The sequence below is a fragment of the Ostrea edulis genome, chromosome 8 (assembly GCF_947568905.1).
Source record: "Ostrea edulis chromosome 8, xbOstEdul1.1, whole genome shotgun sequence".
NCBI lineage: Eukaryota > Metazoa > Mollusca > Bivalvia > Ostreida > Ostreidae > Ostrea > Ostrea edulis.
In genome coordinates, this window is record NC_079171.1 from 1,295,104 (window position 1) to 1,303,199 (window position 8,096).

General features: G+C 33.5%; 1 long non-coding RNA gene across 1 annotated transcript; it reads left to right on the forward strand.

Moving 5' to 3' along the window:
* The first annotated feature begins 484 nt into the window (after positions 1 to 484).
* On the forward strand, positions 485 to 7,444 carry LOC130049830 (uncharacterized). The gene is made up of 2 exons (XR_008798176.1): positions 485 to 2,483; positions 4,944 to 7,444. It is a non-coding gene; the product is annotated as an uncharacterized LOC130049830 (long non-coding RNA).
* The last annotated feature ends 652 nt before the right edge of the window (positions 7,445 to 8,096 follow it).

The following is an 8,096-nucleotide window of genomic DNA, read 5'->3' on the forward strand; positions in this document are numbered from 1 at the left end:
CTTAATAAATGTCTCCCATTTAATGTTTAAACTTGAAAACAAGAACGTATGCTAAATAAAAGACAAAGTAAGCATGGCATACAGAACAAAAAAATCGCAACGTTTTTCAATCAACAATAACAGTAAAATGTTAGCAAAAAGAACTGTTGCAGAGAAAAAAAAACCAAAACATCAACAACAAAATGAATGGCGTTTAAAAGATATACCCTGACCCTTATTAATTTACCAATAGTAATTTCAAACAAAGCTCGCATTGTTGACATACTGACTGGGATAATTGTCAAACAGTATATCGATAGAAACATACTAGTATTAAATAAAAGCATGGCATTTGATACAAAGCATGCATACATTAAGTGGCATAGGCTCTACACCAGCATATTGGAAATAAGTCGCACAGTGAAGGCAAAGGACAGAAGAACAATATGTCTGGGTGTTTACATGGTTTGACTTAGATTGGGTTGTTCTGTACAGGAAACCCGCCCGTATTTTATGCTATAGTTTGCTGCACACGACCCATATCTTGCATCAAAATTGGTACCGTATAAGTTTTACATGCTATAGTTCGTTGCACACGATGCATCTCTTTACGGACCTTCAACTCGACTACACTATAAGCATTAAGTTCATTGGGTTTACCCGGGCCCCGGTGAGGAATGCGGAAGAACTTTAAAGTTTTGAAAAATAATGCACCAGCCATGTTTGTTTTCATTCACTGCATGTAACATCGGACCACTGGGATAGCCATTTGTTTTATAAAAGGATATCTACATAAGTAAGAAATTTGTTAATGGCAACATCTGTTTGTGGTAGGGGTAAAATGACGGTGGATAATCTCAATGTGTAGTAGGGTGCGGCTTTTAATTACATGCATTATGTTATGTCGCAGGACATGAGCTGTATGTCTGTGTTTTCGTTATTACGTAGATAGTGGTGGGAAATTACAATGTAATGTTTTCAATATATTTGAAAGTGATTCTTAAACTTGATTATCTCACTTGATCATCATGTACATATTCATCATTATCATTTATATTATCAACAGCACTCAGTATTCACCATGCAATAGATTGTCGTCCGTCGTGTGTTAAAATTGAACATTTTTAATTAAGAACGTCATAACCACAGTCCAATTCATTTCAAATTTGGCATGAAGCATCTTTGGGAGAAGAGGGGCATGAATTGTAAATTTCAGGACTCTTGTCCTATGGTGTGCTAGGGACAAGACAAAAACTGCCCAAATTTTACAGATTTTCAAATGTTTCCCTTCAATAATCGCACACCTGTAAGAAAAACTAAATGTATAGTGATGTAGGGCAGGAATACATCTACTAAAATTATAAATTTCATGATCCCCGGGGTAGGGGTTCTGACCTCAGGGCGGGTGCCAAACTGAAGTATATAGTGTTTATGTGTAAACACTTACATAGCATCTTCTTTAGTGTTATTAATGCTAAATGGAAAGTAATTGGATATTTAGAAAGAGGAGGTAGTCCTTTACCAAAATTGCTATCTCAATTAATCCCGGGGTAGGGATTCTAACACTAGGGTGGGGCTAAACTTAGTAGATATTATCATGTAAGTTTGCTGATAATGTATAAAAGCTAAATGCATACTTAGGAATAGCAGGAAAGGATGTACAAAAAAATGGTGAATTTCAAAACCCAGGGTTATGACTTTATGATGATTCCAAATTAGTCATATATTTCGATGTTTTAATGTTAATACACTATCTAAAACCTTTCATACACCTATTATTTATTCATATCTCTTGTGGTACTGGTTCAATAATGATTTAAATTGCTCTTCACCTTTTTCTGTAAGTGACCTTTGTCTTGACTCTCTTACCTCTTGATGAGACATGATAATTTCTAGATGTCTTGCAAGGTTTAGCTGATAATGTCAATTTATATATATATAAAATAAATGTTTACGGTGAAATGATCTAGTGTTCATTTTGCTTGCTGGGTTCCTTCAGTTCAGCGATGTCGATGATTGGAAAATCCACTCACGGGTAAGTTCTGCCGGCCGATATTCGTAATTCACCATTTCTTACTATGCTGGCATGCAGCTAGCTTAACCACAATAGTCCAGGAAAATAAAAACAAACACTGAAGTCGTTGTAGATGGGACATTGATGGTAAGAACTGAAACATGAAAAATGTAAACAATGACAGAAATGATCAAATTGTGGCAGTATCGGTCTATATTATCTCCATTTCATTATTTTCTACTTACTTGTCTACGTAAATTCCTATCTTCGTATTCGAGTTGTTTATTTCATGAAACAGGAAGAGAGTTATCTTTTATTTTCCAACGTATTTTATTACAAAACTTCCCATTGGTTACTTCTAGATTTATTATCAAATCACATCCCACCTCTGGTGTGTCCAGGGGTCCGTGCTTGCCCAACTATCTATTTTGTATTGCTTGTAGGAGTTATAAGATTGATCACTGTTCGTTATCTTCACCTTGCATTACAGGTAACTTTTACTTTCATTCTTTTGTTAAGAATAGTATTTAAACCCGAGCACAACCGTGCTCGGGGCTTCTTCTGAGCCAAACCTTGTAACAAGGTAAATATCAGGAGTTGCCTCACCCTGTATTTTTTATTATTGTTTCTTTATTTTTCCTATTTAGTTATATTTTTCTCTCAAGCCACATTCATTCCCCGGGATTATTATTTTGGTATTTATCATACAATTGTCGAACTTTATTAAAGGATTAAAACTTTATTTATTATTTTATTGCTAGCCTCACTCTAGGCGGACTCAAACTTACCTGGAAAAATCTAAAGGGTTGAATACTTTATATAACACTTATCATCATTAAAAAAAAAACACAACGCAAAGTAAAAAGAACATATCAATAGTAGTGGCAGTAACTACTACAAAATCAAGAAGGAAAGAAATGAAAACAATGAGATACGAATCAAATATCATGATACACAAAAATTGGCCATGTAAAAATGATGAGTATGAACGATGAAACGAAAACGTGAAAAAATGGCTGATGACAAAATACATGTATAAACATAACCGGACATAAACGGAACAAATATTTTCGGAATGGGCACAACACTATGGTCGACGCTTACTGCCATTGAGCATGTTAGTATTTTGTGTTTACAATGTTAAGCATACTTATATGTTAGGACAGGGAGGAATTTTTATCGTGCCACACCTGTTTAACATCCCGTTTGATTGGTTGGATATTGTTTAACATTCCTTTTGATTGGTTAGTTGGATATTGGTTATCGTTCTGTTTAATTTTTTGGTTGGATATTGTTTAGCATCTCGTTTGATTGTTTGGTTGGATATTGTTTAACGTCTCATTTGATTAATTAGTTAGATATTGTTTAATGTCCAGTTTGGTTGGTTGGTTGGATCTTGTTAAACGTCCCATTTGATTGGTTCGTTGGATATTGTTTAATGTCCCATGTTTGATTAATTGGTTAGATATTGTTTAACATCCCGATTCATTGGATGGATATAGTTTAATATCTGATTTGATTGATCGGTTGGAAAATATTTCTTTAGCGCCCCATTTGATTGATTGGTTGGTTATTGTTTAACGTACCATTTGATTGATTGGTTGATTGAATATTGTTTAATGTCCCATTTGATTGGTTGGTTGAATATTTAGTGGCCCGTTTGATTGGATGGACGGATATTGTTTAATGTCCTGTTTTATTGGTTAGTTGGATATTTTTAACGTCCCATTTGATTGGTTGATTGGATATTGTTTAATGTTCCATTTGATTGGTTGGTTGGATATCGTTTGATTGGTTGGTTGGATATTCCATTTGTTTCGTTAAATGAATATTGTTTAATGTCCTGTTTGATTGGTTGGTTGGATATTGTTTGATTTGTTAGTTGGATATTGTTTAATGTCTTATTTGATTAATTGGTTAGATATTGTTTAACATCCCGATTGATTGGATGTTTATAGTTTAATGTCTCGTTTGATTGATCGGTTGGAAATGTGTTACCGTCCTGTTTGATTGGATGGTTAGATATTCTTTAGCGCCCCATTTGATTGATTGGTTGTTTAGTGTTTAACATACCATTTGATTTGTTGGTTGGGTATTGTTTAATGTCCCATTTGATTGGTTGGTTGAATATTTAGTGGCCCGTTTGATTGGTTGGTTGGATAGTGTTTAACGTTCCGTTTGATTGGTTGGTTGTATATTGTTTAATGTCTCATTTGATTGGTTGGTTGGTTGCATGTCCGCTAGGATTTCCCGAGGCGGTTATTTGCTCCATATCAGATACTATTATGAACAGTACGGCACTTTCACTGGAATTTGAGGTTGATTTTACAAATCCAATATCATTTTTTTTCAGAGGATAATGTAAACGTATGTATCGTACGTGTCAAAGTCCTTAAAATCTTCAGGGTATCGTAGATTGCAATTGATCATTTCTACAAATGGCAGAACACATCCTAATCAAGGGTACAGACATTATAAGAGAAACAAAATAGGGAACATGAGAAATACAGCACCTAAACCTCTATTGAATACAATGCTATATGACTGGTTAAGTTTTGATTCGACATTTACCGGATTGATATTTCGAAGCTCGCATGTAACGATAAAGTTTTCTATATGTGAATTTTCCTTTCTTTTGTTTCTTGTTTTAAGGACTTTGACACCTGAATTCATTTGATAATAATAAATATAATTCATATAGTCTTATATCAAACGGATTACTCTACACAAGGGTAACGGTGAGGAATGCAACAATAAGATAAAACAATAAAATGAAAATAAAAGACAGTATGACAAAAAAACCTTACATCTATAAAATCATCAATACAAACCATTATTATTAAGATTAACAGTTATAGTTTTTGTTCTTGAACACAATGCTAAACATGCATTGATGATGTTTTAAAACGTCCTTATTTCTTCATGTCTTATCCTCTTGTTTTATTTTTAGTTTAGGATGCGTATTTTAACAGCGTGAGGAAGCTACATTTCTTTACCCGTCTCCACTTACATCGGTCTCCGACATGCCACTTTTGTTAACTTCTCTGTTCTTACACAATGCGTTCGAATAAATGTCTCTCAAGAACTTGTTTGTATTCAACATTTGCACACGGTTATGTGAAAACAAAAACATGATTTTATTCGCTTTCTTTATTTGGCTCTACCTGTCCATTTCGTGGATATATCGTTTTTATTTCTCCGTCTGTCCGCAAAGTCTTTAACCTTGACCAAAAGAATTACATAGAGAAGTGAGAGTGTTGAATGTCTGTACCTACAAAAGAGAATATATAAGGTGCACAATCAAACTCACCAAATCCTTGTAGAGAAAGGGGTGGGTGTCTAATTCTCACAAAATGTCACCATGATTCTACGGACGAAAATATCGCACGGTAATTGCTCTGATACAATACAAATCTCGCACGACTCGTAACAAAGTAAAGTATTGCAACCAGATCCTTGTAGAGAAATGGGTAAGTGTTTAGTTCTACCAAATTTTCATCGCTATACTAGGGTGTAAATCGCACGATAATTGCCTCAGTACAATACAAATCTGTGACGAATCTTAGCTAAGTAAAGTACAACAACGGCAATTTTACTATGGAGTATTTGATCCTGATGACTTTTCTATAGAACTAAAAATTCCAATGAAAATTGTTAATTGATTTATTATAGTTTTACTCCTTTTAGGCAATATTTCAGCCATTTTACGGCATTTGAATTTTTATAGTACATCTTAAATGGGAAAAAAACATATTGAAGGATGAGGGAGGTTTTTAAATCATTCAAATTTAAACAAAAAAAATGAGAAATAAAACTGGATCGAACACGTTATCTTATATTTTTGGTATATTCCAATTGTGTTCTGTTTCAACTGAAATATATTTTAGTATAAGACATTCATTTTGCATTGTAGGGACATTATTCTCTGTATGTGTACTTCACGAACAATTCCCAAATACATACCATTTTATACATAGATTAAACATTGCACAATAACAATCACACTGCAGCCCAGAAAGATAGCAGCATTCCACATACCATCTTAGCGCGCCTGGGGAGAACAATTACTGTTAATTTAAACATCTCCATTGCAACAGAGGCATCAATTATTTCTTCTGATCATATCATGGTATTTAAACTTTATTTAAAAACTTCAATACACAATAGCTTTAATTTGGTAGAAGTATTGAGGAACTTTAAAACAAACCTGATTTGTCACTCTATATTAATTACATGGACCAGTTTTTGACTTGATCCTTTTCATTGTGAGATATTCATTGACTTCTTTTCTGAAGATTTAAATCATTATTGAGAAACATCTGAAAACGATAGGTTCAGTGAAATAATTGTGAATCTCAAAAGTGTGATTTGTGACTGTTTATTGAATAGATATAAACAGAAGAAAAAGTGTTGCTTCATTTAAATTATTTTAAAGGGTAATCATTATTTGATGATATCAGAATAAGAAATGTAGTTTTCATACAACGACAGCGAAACGTTAAAGAACTGGAGCAAGGTGTGTCACTAATTAAGGTAAGTTATTGTTCAAACTTCACCATTCATATGTATAATGTAAAACTTATACGGTACCAATTTTGATGCACCAGATGCGCATTTCGACAAATAATGTCTCTTCAGTGATGCTCGACCGAAATGTTTGAAATCCGAAATAACTATGAAGTTTTAGAGCTAAATATAGCCAAAAACAGCGTGCCAAAAAGTGGAGCCAAACTCGTCCAAGGATAAGAGCCATGTATGAGGGAGATAATCCTTAATTTTGAAATGAATTTCTATATTTTATCATACAATTACTAACACGTTGAGGTCAATACAATGTGTTAGATACTTAAACAATAGAGACAATTCACCCATTTACTGTGTAAATATAAAACGCGTTCGATTGCTTATAACAATGAATTATGAAATGGTGTTTCGATAGCTTATAATAGTCAAGAATGATACGGTGTTTCGACTGCTTATAATATACAAGCATAATTAGGCGTCGGAATATCATATGATATTTAAGCATAAAAAATAATTCCGATTGCGTATAACACGCAGGTATAAAACGGTGTTCCGACCCATATCGATTGCTTCTAATTTTCAGATATATTCACCGTTGACATAGGAGAAACGACGAAGTCATTAATAAAGTCTAGAATTTCTTTAAAAATTTAAAGAGTAATAAAAGGGTGGTATCGCACCGATATTCATTCTCTTTATATTACTATAGATAAGAATCATTAAAACTCGTTTTTTTTTTAAATTGATATCAAATAACGCACTTGGAAATGCTTTAGACGTTACTTGTCTCGTCTGCCGACCCCTGAAAAAAAACAGAGCTCTAAATGACAATTTCTATTTTTAACTATCAAACAAGACTACCCTGAAATAGAAGTGTCTATCATGTGTGTAAACAGCCTGAGATGCACCTTATGAAGTTACCCCAGCTTTGTAAACATTTCGTTTGTAAAAAAAAAAAAAAAAATTCAGAATATTACCTAATCAGATGTACAACAATTAGAAAGAAAATAAGGAGAAAGGAGAAAACAGCGCATAAAAATCTTTCAAATTTATGGATATACGATTGATTGAGTTTATCTTGATAGGACATTTACCTGGTTAATAGTTGAAACTTGCATGTATTGATGACGACAGTATTTTCCGTAGTAGTTAAGTTTCCTTCCTTTTGTGTCCGTCTGTGTCCTTGTTTTGAGAACTTTGACACTTGAATTCATTTACTGTTGATAATCTGTTGAAATGTCCACCTCTCTTCATATTAATCCTCTCTTTTTTATTTTTAGTGTAGGGTGCATATTTTTAACAGCGTCATGTATATTTCTTTATTTACAGTTCATGTTTTTATTTGGCTTTATGTCCAGTGATCAGTGATTAGGGTTCATTTCGTGGACATATATTTTTTATCCACTGATTATGTGTTTATTTGGCTCTATGTCCAGTGATCAGGGATTAGGGTCCATTTCGTGGACATGTAATGTTTTATTTGGCTGTCTGTGTCTTTGCTAAATCTCTAACCTTGATCATAACACTACAATAGATGAAGGAGAATGTTGTAAGACGGAACCAGCGAAAAAGAGGACAC